Consider the following 14,095-nt stretch of genomic DNA (forward strand, 5'->3'; position numbering starts at 1 on the left):
GATTCATCAACAGTCTGACAGTCCACAGATTACAGATGGCCTCCAGATGTGCATCGGAAAACTACTACTGGTCTTCCTGGGAACGATCAAAGCGTAGACTGTTTGAGACATTACTCCCTTGGAAGAAAGTGCGGTTCGTGACTGTTGTATTCAATCCCGATGCAACTTCTGTGTTTCATCAACACTCTGATAGTCCACAGATTACAGATTGTCTCGAGATGTGCATCTGAAACTACTACTGGTCTTCCAGGGAACGATCAAAGGTTATGCTGTTCGAGACATTACCCCGTGGAGGAAAGTGCGCATGGTAAGTGTTGTATTCAATCCCCATGCCATTTTTGTGTTTCATCAACAGTCTGATAGTCCACAGATTACAGAATGCCTCCAGATAACATCGGAGACTACTACTGGTCTTCCAGGGAACGATCAAGGCGCAGACTGTTTGAGACATTACTCCCATGGAGGAAAGTCCGCATGGTGACTGTTGTATTCAATACCGATGCAATTTCTGTGTATCAACAACACTATGATAGTAAACAGATTACAGAATGCCTCCAGATGTGCATCGGAAACTGCTACTGGACTTGCTGGGAACGATCAATGCGTAGACGGTTTGAGACATTACTCTCATGGAGGAAAATGCGGATAACGTCTGTTGTATTCAATCCCGATGCAATTTCTGTCTTTCATCAACATTGTGATAGTCCACAGATTACAGAATGCCTTCCGATGTGCATCGGAAACTACCACTGGTCTTCCAGGGAACGATCAAAGCTTAGACTATTTCAGACATTACTCCCATGGAGGAAAATGCGGATGGTGACTGTTGTATTCAATCCCGATGCAATATCTGTGTTTCATCAACACTTTGAAGGTCTACAGATTACTGAATGCCTCCAGATGTGAATCGGAACTACTACTGGTCATCCAGGGAATGATCAAAGTGTAGACTGTTTCAGACATTACTCCCATGGAGGAAAGTGCGGATGGTGACTGTTGTATTCACTCATGATGCAATTTCTGTGTTTCATCAACACTTTGAAGGTCCACAGATTACAGATTGCCCCCAGATGTGCATCGTAAACTACTACTGGTCATCCAGTGAACGATCAAAGCGTAGACTGTTTGAGACATTACTCCCATGGAGAAATGTACGCATGGTGACGGTTGTATTCAATCCCGATGCAATTTCTGTGTTTCATCAACACCTTGAAGGTCCGGAGATTACAGAATTCCTCCAGATGTGCATCGGAAACTATTACTGGTCTTCCGGGGAACGATCTAAGCGTAGACTGTTTGAGACATTACTCCCATGGAGGAAAGTGCGCATGGTGACTGTTGTATTCAATCCCGATGCAATTTCTGTGTTTCTTCAACACTCTGACAGTCCACAGATTACAGAATGCCTCCAGATGTGCATCTGAAACTACTACTGGTCTTCCAGGGAACGATCAAAAGTTATGCTGTTTGAGACATTACTCCGTGGAGGAAAGTGCGCATGGTGAGTGTTGTATTCAATCCCCATGCCATTTTTGTGTTTCATCATCAGTCTGATAGTCCACTGATTACAGAATGCCTCCAGATAACATCGGAGACTACTACTGGTCTTCCAGGGAACGATCAAGGCGTAGACTGTTGGAGACATTACTCCCATGGAGGAAAGTCCGCATGGTGACTGTTGTATTCAATCCCGATGCAATTTCTGTGTATCAACAACACTATGATAGTAAACAGATTACAGAATGCCTCCAGATGTGCATCGGAAACTGCTACTGGACTTGCTGGGAACGATCAAAGCGTAGACGGTTTGAGACATTACTCTCATGGAGGAAAATGCGGATGGCGATTGATGTATTCAATCCCGATGCAATTTCTGTCTTTCATCAACACTGTGATAGTCCACAGATTACAGAATGCCTTCAGATGTGCATCGGAAACTACCACTGGTCTTCCAGGGAACGATCAAATCTTAGACTACTTCAGACATTACTCCCATGGAGGAAAATGCGGATGGTGACTGTTGTATTCAATCCCGATGCAATTTCTGTGTTTCATCAACACTTTGAAGGTCCACAGATTACTGAATGCCTCCAGATATGAATCGGAACTACTACTGGTCTTCCAGGGAACGATCAAAGTGTAGACTGTTTCAGACATTACTCCCATGGAGGAAAGTGCGGATGGTGACTGTTGTATTCACTCATGATGCAATTTCTGTGTTTCATCAACACTTTGAAGGTCCACAGATTACAGATTGCCCCCAGATGTGCATCGTAAACTACTACTGGTCATCCAGTGAACGATCAAAGCGTAGACTGTTTGAGACATTACTCCCATTGAGAAATGTACGCATGGTGACGGTTGTATTCAATCCCGATGCAATTTCTGTGTTTCATCAACACCTTGAAGGTCCACAGATTACAGAATTCCTCCAGATGTGCATCGGAAACTACTACTGGTCTTCCGGGGAACGATCTAAGCGAAGACTGTTTGAGACATTACTCCCATGGAGGAAAGTACGCGTGGTGATTGTTGTATTCAATCCCGATGCAATTTCTGTGTTTCTTCAACACTCTGACAGTCCACAGATTACAGAATGCCTCCAGATGTGCATCGGAAACTACTACTGGTCATCCAGGGAACGATCAATTCGTAGACTGTTTAAGACATTACTCCCATGGAGGAAAGTGCGGATGGTAACTCTTGTTTTCACTCATTATGCAATTTCTTTGTTTCATCAACACTTTGAAGGTCCACAGATTACAGATTGTCTCCAGATGTGAACCGGAAATTACTACTGGTCTTGCAGGGTACGATCAAAGCGTAGACTGATTTAGACATTGCTCCTTTGGAAGACAGTGCGCATGGTGACTGTTGTATTCAATCCCGATGCAATTTCTGAGTTTCATCAACACTCTGATAGTCCACAGATTACTGAATTCCTCCAGATGTGCATCGGAAACTACTACTGGTCTTCCAGGGAACGATCAAAGCGTAGACTGTTTGAGACATTACTCCCATGGAGGAAAGTCCGCATGGTGACTGTTGTATTAAATCCCGACGCAATTTCTGTGTTTCATCAACACATTGAAGGTCCACAGATTACAGAATGATTCCAGATGTGAATCGAAACTACTACTGGTCTTCCTGGGAACGATCAAAGCGTAGACTGTTTGAGACATTACTCCCATGGAGGAAAGTGCTGGTGGTAACTGTTGTATTCAATCCCGATGCAATTTCTGTGTTTCATCAACACTCTGATAGTCCACAGATTACAGATTGTCTCCAGATGTGCATCGGAAACCACTACTGGTATTCCAGGGAACGATCAAAGCGTATGCTGTTTGAGACATTACTCCCATGGAGGAAACAGCGAATATTGACTGTTGTATTCAATCCCCATGCAATTTCTTTGTTTCATCAACACTCTGATAGTCCACAGATTACAGAATGCCTCCAGATGTGCATCGGAAACTACCACTGGTCTTCCAGTGAACGATCAAAGCATAGACTGTTTGAGACATTACTCCAATGGAGGAAATTGCGCATGGTGACTGTTGTATTTAATCCCGATGCAATTTCTGTGTTTCATCAACTCTCTGGTAGTCCACAGATTACAGATTGCCTCCAGATGTGCATCAGAAACTACTACTGGTCTTCCTGGGACCGATCAAAGCGTAGACTGTTTTAGACATTACTCCCATGGAGGAAACTGTGCATGGGGACTGTTATATTCGAACCCGATGCAATTTCTGTGTTTCATCAACAGTCTGATAGTCCACAGATTACAGATTGCCTCCAGATGTGCATGGAAAACTACTACTGGTCTTCCCGGGAATGATCAAAGCGTAGGCTGTTTGAGATATTACTCCCATGGAGGAAAGTGTGCATGGTTACTGTTGTATTCAATCCCGATGCAATGTCTGTGTTTCATCAACACTCTGATAGTCCACAGTTTACAGATGGCCTCCAGATGTGCATCGGAAACTACTACTGGCCTTCCTGGGAACGATCAAAGCGTGGACTGTTTGAGATATACTCCCTTGGAGGAAAGTGTGCATGGTTACTGTTGTATTCAATCCCGATGCAATTTTTGTGTTTCATCAACACTTTGAAGGTCCACAGATTACAGATTGCCTCCAGATGTGCATCGAAATCTACTACTGGTCTTCCAGGGAACGATCAAAACGTGTACTGTTTGAGACATTACTCCCATGGAGGAAAGTGCGCATGGTGACTGTTGTATTCAATCCCGATGGAATTTCTGTGTTTCATCAACACTATGATAGCCCACAGATTACAGAATGACTTCAGATGTGCATCGGAAACTACTACTGGTCTTCCAGGGAACGATCAAAGCGTAGACTGTATGGGACATTACTCCCGTGGAGGAAAGTGCGCATGGTGACTGTTGTATTCAATCCCCATACAATTTCTGTGTTTCATAAACACTCTGATAGTCCGCAGATTACATAATGCCCCCAGATGTGCATCGGAAACTACTACTGGTCTTCCAGGGAACGATCAAAGCGTAGACTGTTTGAGACATTACTCCCATGGAGGAAAGTCCGCATGGTGACTGTTGTATTCAATCCCGATGCAATTTCTGTGTTTCAACAACACTATGATAGTAAACAGATTACAGAGTGCCTCCAGATGTGCATCGGAAACCACTACTGGTGTTGCAGGGAACGATCAAAGCGTAGACTGTTTGAGACATTACTCCCATGGAGGGAATGCGGATGGTGACTGTTGTATTTAACCCGATGCAATTTCTGTGTTTCATCAACACATTGAAGGTCCACAGATTACAGAATGCCTCCAGATGTGAATCGAAACTACTACTGGTCTTCAAGGAACGATCAAAGCGTAGACTGTTTCAGACATTACTCCCATGGAGGAAAGTGCGGATGGTAACTGTTGTTTTCACTCGTGATGCAATTTCTTTGTTTCATCAACACTTTGAAGGTCCACAGATTACAGATTGCCTCCAGATGTGCATCGGAAACTACTACTGGTCTTCCTGGGAACGATCAAAGCGTAGACTGTTTGAGACATTACTCCCATGGAGTAAAGTGCAGATGGTAACTGTTGTATTTAATCCCGATGCAATTTCTGTGTTTCATCAACACTCTGATAGTCCACAGATTACAGATTGTCTCCAGATGTGAACCGGAAATTACTACTGGTCTTGCAGGGTACGATCAAAGCGTAGACTGATTTAGACATTGCTCCTTTGGAAGAAAGTGCGCATGGTGACTGTTGTATTCAATCCCGATGCAATTTCTGAGTTTCATCAACACTCCGATAGTCCACAGATTACTGAATTCCTCCAGATGTGCATCGGAAACTACTACTGGTCTTCCAGGGAACGATCAAAGCGTTGACTGTTTGAGACATTACTCCCATGGAGGAAAGTCCGCATGGTGACTGTTGTATTCAATCCCGATGCAATTTCTGTGTTTCAACAACACTATGATAGTAAACAGATTACAGAATGCCACCAGATGTGCATCGGAAACTACTACTGGTGTTGCAGGGAACGATCAAAGCGTAGACTGTTTGAGACATTACTCCCATGGAGGGAATGCGGATGGTGACTGTTGTATTCAATCCCGACGCAATTTCTGTGTTTCATCAACACATTGAAGGTCCACAGATTACAGAATGCCTCCAGATGTGAATCGAAACTACTACTGGTCTTCCAGGGAACGATCAAAGCGTAGACTGTTTCAGACATTACTCCCATGGAGGAAAGTGCGGATGGTAACTGTTGTTTTCACTCATGATGCAATTTCTTTGTTTCATCAACACTTTGAAGGTCCACAGATTACAGATTGCCTCCAGATGTGCATCGGAAACTACTACTGGTCTTCCTGGAACGATCAAAGCGTAGACTGTTTGAGACATTACTCCCATGGAGGAAAGTGTGGATGGTAACTGTTGTATTCAATCCCGATGCAATCTCTGTGTTTCATCAACACTCTGATAGTCCACAGATTACAGATTGTCTCCAGATGTGCATCGCAAACCACTACTGGTCGTCCAGGGAACGATCAAAGCGTATGCTGTTTGAGACATTACTCCCATGGAGGAAACAGCGAATATTGACTGTTGTATTCAATCCCGATGCAATTTCTGTGTTTCATCAACAGTCTGATAGTCCACAGATTACAGAATGCCTCCAGATGTGCATGGAAAACTACTACTGGTCTTCCCGGGAATGATCAAAGCGTAGGCTGTTTGCGATATTACTCCCATGGTGGAAAGTGTGCATGGTTACTGTTGTATTCAATCCCGATGCAATTTCTGTGTTTCATCAGCACTTAGAAGGTCCACAGGTTACAGAATGCCTCCAGATGTGCATCGGAATCTACTACTGTTCTTCCAGGGAACGATCAAAGCGTATGCTGTTTGAGACATTACTCCCATCTAGGAAAGTGCGAATATTGACTGTTGTATTCAATCCCGATGCAATTTCTGCTTTTCATCAACAGTCTGATAGTCCACAGGTTACAAAATTCCTCCAGATTTGCATGGGAAACTACTACTGGTCTTCCAGGGAACGATCAAAGGGTAGACTGTTTGGGACATTACTCCCGTGGAGGAAAGTGCGCATGGTGACTGTTGTATTCAATCCCCATACGATTTCTGTGTTTCTTAAAATCTCTGATAGGTCACAGATTACATAATTCCACCAGATGTGCATTATAACTACTACTGGTCTTCCAGGGAACGATCAAAGCGTGGGCTGTTTCAGACATTAATCCCATGGTGGAAAGTGCGGATGGTGACTGTTGTATTCAATCCCGATGCAATTTCTGAGGTTCATCAACACTCTGATAGTCCACAGATTACAGAATGCCACCACATGTGCATCGGAAACTACTACTGGTCTTCCTGGGAACGATGAAAGCGTAGACTGTTTGAGTCATTACTCCCATGGAGAAAATTGCGGAAGGTGACTCTTGTATTAAATCGCGATGCAATTTCTGTGTTTCAACAACACTCTGATTGTCCACAGATTACAGAATGCCTACAGATAACATCGGAACCTACTACTGGTCTTCCAGGGAACGATCAAGGCGTAGACTGTTTGAGACATTACACCAATGGAGGAGCGTGCGCATGGTGACTGTTGTAATCAATGCCGATGCCATTTCTGTGTTTCATCAACACCCGGATAGACCACAGATTACAGAATGCCTCCTGAAGTGCATGGGAAGCTACTACTGCACTTCCAGGGAACGATCAAGGCGTAGACTGTTCGAGAAATTACTCCCATGGAATAAGGTGAACATGGTGACTATTGTATTCATTGCCGATGCAATTTCTGTGTTTCATCAACACTTTGAAGGTCCAAAGATTACAGAATGCCTCCAGATTTGAATCGGAACTACTACTGGTCTTCCAGGGAACGATCAAAGCGTAGACTGTTTGAGACATTACTCCCATGGAGGAAAGTGCGGATGGTAACTGTTGTTTTCACTCGTGATGCAATTTCTTTGTTTCATCAACACTTTGAAGGTCCACAGATTACAGATTGCCTCCAGATGTGCATCGGAAACTACTACTGGTCTTCCTGGGAACGATCAAAGCGTAGACTGTTTGAGACATTACTCCCATGGAGTAAAGTGCAGATGGTAACTGTTGTATTTAATCCCGATGCAATTTCTGTGTTTCATCAACACTCTGATAGTCCACAGATTACAGATTGTCTCCAGATGTGAACCGGAAATTACTACTGGTCTTGCAGGGTACGATCAAAGCGTAGACTGATTTAGACATTGCTCCTTTGGAAGAAAGTGCGCATGGTGACTGTTGTATTCAATCCCGATGCAATTTCTGAGTTTCATCAACACTCCGATAGTCCACAGATTACTGAATTCCTCCAGATGTGCATCGGAAACTACTACTGGTCTTCCAGGGAACGATCAAAGCGTTGACTGTTTGAGACATTACTCCAATGGAGGAAAGTCCGCATGGTGACTGTTGTATTCAATCCCGATGCAATTTCTGTGTTTCAACAACACTATGATAGTAAACAGATTACAGAATGCCACCAGATGTGCATCGGAAACTACTACTGGTGTTGCAGGGAACGATCAAAGCGTAGACTGTTTGAGACATTACTCCCATGGAGGGAATGCGGATGGTGACTGTTGTATTCAATCCCGACGCAAATTCTGTGTTTCATCAACACATTGAAGGTCCACAGATTACAGAATGCCTCCAGATGTGAATCGAAACTACTACTGGTCTTCCAGGGAACGATCAAAGCGTAGACTGTTTCAGACATTACTCCCATGGAGGAAAGTGCGGATGGTAACTGTTGTTTTCACTCATGATGCAATTTCTTTGTTTCATCAACACTTTGAAGGTCCACAGATTACAGATTGCCTCCAGATGTGCATCGGAAACTACTACTGGTCTTCCTGGAACGATCAAAGCGTAGACTGTTTGAGACATTACTCCCATGGAGGAAAGTGTGGATGGTAACTGTTGTATTCAATCCCGATGCAATCTCTGTGTTTCATCAACACTCTGATAGTCCACAGATTACAGATTGTCTCCAGATGTGCATCGCAAACCACTACTGGTCGTCCAGGGAACGATCAAGGCGTATGCTGTTTGAGACATTACTCCCATGGAGGAAACAGCGAATATTGACTGTTGTATTCAATCCCGATGCAATTTCTGTGTTTCATCAACAGTCTGATAGTCCACAGATTACAGAATGCCTCCAGATGTGCATGGAAAACTACTACTGGTCTTCCCGGGAATGATCAAAGCGTAGGCTGTTTGCGATATTACTCCCATGGTGGAAAGTGTGCATGGTTACTGTTGTATTCAATCCCGATGCAATTTCTGTGTTTCATCAGCACTTAGAAGGTCCACAGGTTACAGAATGCCTCCAGATGTGCATCAGAATCTACTACTGTTCTTCCAGGGAACGATCAAAGCGTATGCTGTTTGAGACATTACTCCCATCTAGGAAAGTGCGAATATTGACTGTTGTATTCAATCCCGATGCAATTTCTGCTTTTCATCAACAGTCTGATAGTCCACAGGTTACAAAATTCCTCCAGATTTGCATGGGAAACTACTACTGGTCTTCCAGGGAACGATCAAAGGGTAGACTGTTTGGGACATTACTCCCGTGGAGGAAAGTGCGCATGGTGACTGTTGTATTCAATCCCCATACGATTTCTGTGTTTCTTAAAAACTCTGATAGGTCACAGATTACATAATTCCACCAGATGTGCATTATAACTACTACTGGTCTTCCAGGGAACGATCAAAAGCGTGGGCTGTTTCAGACATTAATCCCATGGTGGAAAGTGCGGATGGTGACTGTTGTATTCAATCCCGATGCAATTTCTGAGGTTCATCAACACTCTGATAGTCCACAGATTACAGAATGCCACCACATGTGCATCGGAAACTACTACTGGTCTTCCTGGGAACGATGAAAGCGTAGACTTTTTGAGTCATTACTCCCATGGAGAAAATTGCGGAAGGTGACTCTTGTATTAAATCGCGATGCAATTTCTGTGTTTCAACAACACTCTGATTGTCCACAGATTACAGAATGCCTACAGATAACATCGGAACCTACTACTGGTCTTCCAGGGAACGATCAAGGCGTAGACTGTTTGAGACATTACACCGATGGAGGAGCGTGCGCATGGTGACTGTTGTAATCAATGCCGATGCCATTTCTGTGTTTCATCAACACCCGGATAGACCACAGATTACAGAATGCCTCCTGAAGTGCATGGGAAGCTACTACTGCACTTCCAGGGAACGATCAAGGCGTAGACTGTTCGAGAAATTACTCCCATGGAATAAGGTGAACATGGTGACTATTGTATTCATTGCCGATGCAATTTCTGTGTTTCATCAACACTTTGAAGGTCCAAAGATTACAGAATGCCTCCAGATTTGAATCGGAACTACTACTGGTCTTCCAGGGAACGATCAAAGCGTAGACTGTTTGAGACGTTACTCCCATGGAGGAAAGTGCGGATGGTAACTGTTGTTTTCACTCATGATGCAATTTCTGTGTTTCATCAACACTTTGAAGGTCCATAGATTACAGAATGCCTCCAGATGTGAATAGAAGCTACTACTGGTCTTCCAGGGAACGATCAAAGCGTAGACTGTTTGAGACATTACTCCCATGGAGGAAAGTGCGCATGGTGAATGTTGTATTCAATCCCGATGCAATTTCTGTGTTTCAACAACACTATGATAGTCCACAGTTTACAGAATGCCCCCAGATGTGCATCGGAAAGTACTACTGGTCTTCCAGGGAACGATCAAGGCGTAGACTGTTCGAGAAATTACTCCCATGGAGGAAGGTGAGCATGGTGACTGTTGTATTCAATCCCGACGCAATTTCTGTTTCTTCAACACTATGATAGTCCACAGATTACAGAATGCCTCCAGATGTTCATCGGAATCTACTACTGGTCTTCGAGGGATTCGATCAAAGCGTATGCTGTTTGAACATTACTCCGTGGAGGAAAGTGCGCATGGTGACTTTTGTAATCAATCCCCATGCAATTTCTGTGTTTCATCAACAGTCTGATAGTCCACAGATTACAGAATGCCTCCAGATAACATCGGAAACTACTACTGGTCTTCCAGGGAACGATCGAGGCGTAGACTGTTTGAGACATTAATCCCATGGAGGAGCGTGCGCATGGTGACTGTTTTATTCAATGCCGTTGCAATTTCTGTGTTTCATCAACAACCGGACAGACCACAGATTACAGAATGCCTCCAGATGTGCATCGGAAACTACTACTGGTCTTCCAGGGAACGATTAAGGCGTAGACTGTTTGAGACATTACTCCCATGGAGGAAGGTGCGCATTGTGACTGTTGTATTCAATGCCGATGCAATTTCTGTGTTTCATCAACACTTTGAAGGTACACATATTACAGAATGCCTCCAGATGTGAATCGAAACTACTACTGGTCTTCCAGGGAACCATCAAAGCGTAGACTGTTTGAGACATTACTCCCATGGAGGAAAGTGCGAATGGTGACTGTTGTATTCAATCCCGACGCAATTTCTGTTTCATCAACACTATGATAGTCCACAGATTACAGAATGCCTCCAAATGTGCATCGGAAACTACTACTGGTCTTCCAGGGAACGATCAAAGCGATGACAGTTTGAGACATTACTCCCATGGAGAAATGTACCCATGGTGCCTGTTGTATTCAATCCCGATGCAATATCTGTGTTTCATCAACACTCGGATAGTCCACAGATTACAGATTGCCTCCAGATGTGCATCGGAAACTACTACTGGTCTTCCAGTGAACGATCAAAGCGTAGACTGTTTCACACATTACTCCCATGGAGGAAAGGGCGCATGGTGACTGTTGTATTCAATCCCGACGCTATTTCTGTTTCATCAACACTATGATAGTCCACAGATTACAGAATGCCTCCAGATGTGCATCGGAAACTACTACTGGTCTTCCAGGGAACGATCAAGGCGTAGACTGTTTGAGACATTACTCCCATGGAGGAGCGTGCGCATGGTGACTGTTGTATTCAATGCCGATGCCATTTCTGTGTTTCATCAACACCCGGATAGACCACTGATTACAGAATGCCTCCAGATGTGCATTAGAAACTACTACTTGTCTTCTGGGGAACGATCAAGGCGTAGACTGTTTGAGACACTAATCCCATGGAGGAGCGTGCGCATTGTGACTGTTGTATTCAATGCCGATGCAATTTCTGTGTATCATCAACACTTTGAAGGTCCACAGATTACAGAATGCCTCCAGATGTGAATCGAAACTGCTACTGGTCTTCCTGGGAACGATCAAAGCGTAGACGGTTTGAGACATTACTCCCATGGAGGGAAATGCGGGTGGTGACTGTTTTATTCAATCCCGATGCAATTTCTGTGTTTCATCAACACTTTGAATTTCCACAGATTGCAGAATGCCTCCAGATGTGAATCGAAACTACTACTGGTCTTCCAGGGAACGATCAAAGCGTAGACTGTTTGAGACATTACTCCCATGGAGGAAAATAGTCATGGTGACTGTTGTATTCAATCCCGATGCAATTTCTGTGTTTCATCAACACTTGGATAGTCCACACATTACAGATTGCCTCCAGATGTGCATCGGAAACTACTACTGGTCTTCCAGGGAACGATCAAAGTGTAGACTGTTTCACACATTACTCCCATGGAGGAAAGGGCGCATGGTGACTGTTGTATTCAATCCCGATGCAATTTCTGTTTCATCAACACTACGATAGTCCACAGATTACAGAATGCCTCCAGATGTGCATCGGAAACTACTACTGGTCTTCCAGGGAACGATCAATGCGTAGACTGTTTGAGACATTACTAACATGGAGGAAAGTGCGCATGGTGACTGTTGTATTCAATCCCGATGTAATTTCTGTGTTTCATCAACACTTTGAAGGTCCACAGATTGCAGAATGCCTCCAGATGTGAATCGAAACTACTACTGGTCTTCCAGGGAACTATCAAAGCGTAGACTGTTTGAGACATTACTCCCATGGAGGAAAATGGTCATGGTGACTGTTGTATTCAATCCCGATGCAATTTCTGTGTTTCATCAACACTCGGATAGTCCACAGATTACAGATTGCCTCCAGATGTGCATCGGAAACTACTACTGGTCTTCCAGGGAACGATCAAAGGGTAGACTGTTTGGGACATTACTCCCGTGGAGGAAAGTGCGCATGGTGACTGTTGTAATCAATCTCCATACAATTTCTGTGTTCCATCAACACTCTGATAGTCCACAGATTACATAATGCCACCAGATGTGCATCGGAAACTACTACTGTTCTTCCAGGGAACGATCAAATCGTGGACTGTTTCAGACTTTACTCCATGGAGGAAAGTGTGGATGGTGACTGTTGTATTCAATCCCGATGGAATTTCTGTGTTTCATCAACACTCTGATAATGATAGTCCACAGATTACAGAATGCCTCCAGATGTGACTCGAAACTACTACTGGTCTTCCAGGGAACGATCAAAGCTTAGACTGTTTGAGACATTACTCCCATGGAGGAAAGTGCGCATGGTGACTGTTGTTTTCAATCCCGATGCAATTTCTGTGTTTCAATATCACTCTGATAGTTCACAGATTACAGAATGCCCCCAGATGTGTATCGGAAACTACTACTGTTCTTCCAGGGAACGATCAAAGCGTAGACTGTTTGAGACATTACTCCCATGGGGGAAAGTCCGCATGGTGACTGTTGTATTCAATCCCGATGCAATTTCTGAGTTTCAACAACACTATGATAGTAAACAGATTACAGAATGCCTCCAGATGTGCATCGGAAACTACTACTGGTCTTCCAGGGAACGATGAAAGCGTGGACTGTTTCAGACATTACTCCCATGGAAGAAACTGCGGATGGTGACTGTTGTATTCAATCGCGATGCAATTTCTGTGTTTCATCAACACTCTGATAGTCCACAAATTACAGAATGCCACCACATGTGCATCGGAAACTACTACTGGTCTTCTTGCGAACGATGAAAGCGTAGACTGTTTGAGTCATTACTCCCATAGAGGAAAGTGCTCATGGTGACTCTTGTATTAAATCGCGATACAATTTCTGTGTTTCAACAACACTCTGATAGTCCACAGATTACAGAATGCCTCCAGATACATCGGAAACTACTACTGGCCTTCCCGGGAACGATCAAAGCGTGGACTGTTTGAGATATAACTCCCATGGAGGAAAGTGTGCATGGTTACTGTTGTATTCTGTCCCGATGCAATTTTTGTGTTTCATCAACACTTTGAAGGTCCACAGATTACAGATTGCCTCCAGATGTGCATCGCAAACTACTACAGGTCTTCCAGGGAACGATCAAAGCGTAGACTGTATCAGACATTACTCTCATGGAGGAAAGTGCGCATGGTGACTGTTGTATTCAATCCAGATTCAATTTCTGTGTTTCATCAACACTATGATAGTCCACAGATTACAGAATGCCTCCAGATGTGCATCGGAAACTACTACTGGTCTTCCAGGGAACGATCAATGCGTAGACTGTTTGAGAC

The sequence above is a fragment of the Schistocerca gregaria genome, unplaced genomic scaffold, assembly GCF_023897955.1.
Source record: "Schistocerca gregaria isolate iqSchGreg1 unplaced genomic scaffold, iqSchGreg1.2 ptg000156l, whole genome shotgun sequence".
Classification (NCBI taxonomy): Eukaryota; Metazoa; Arthropoda; class Insecta; order Orthoptera; family Acrididae; genus Schistocerca; species Schistocerca gregaria.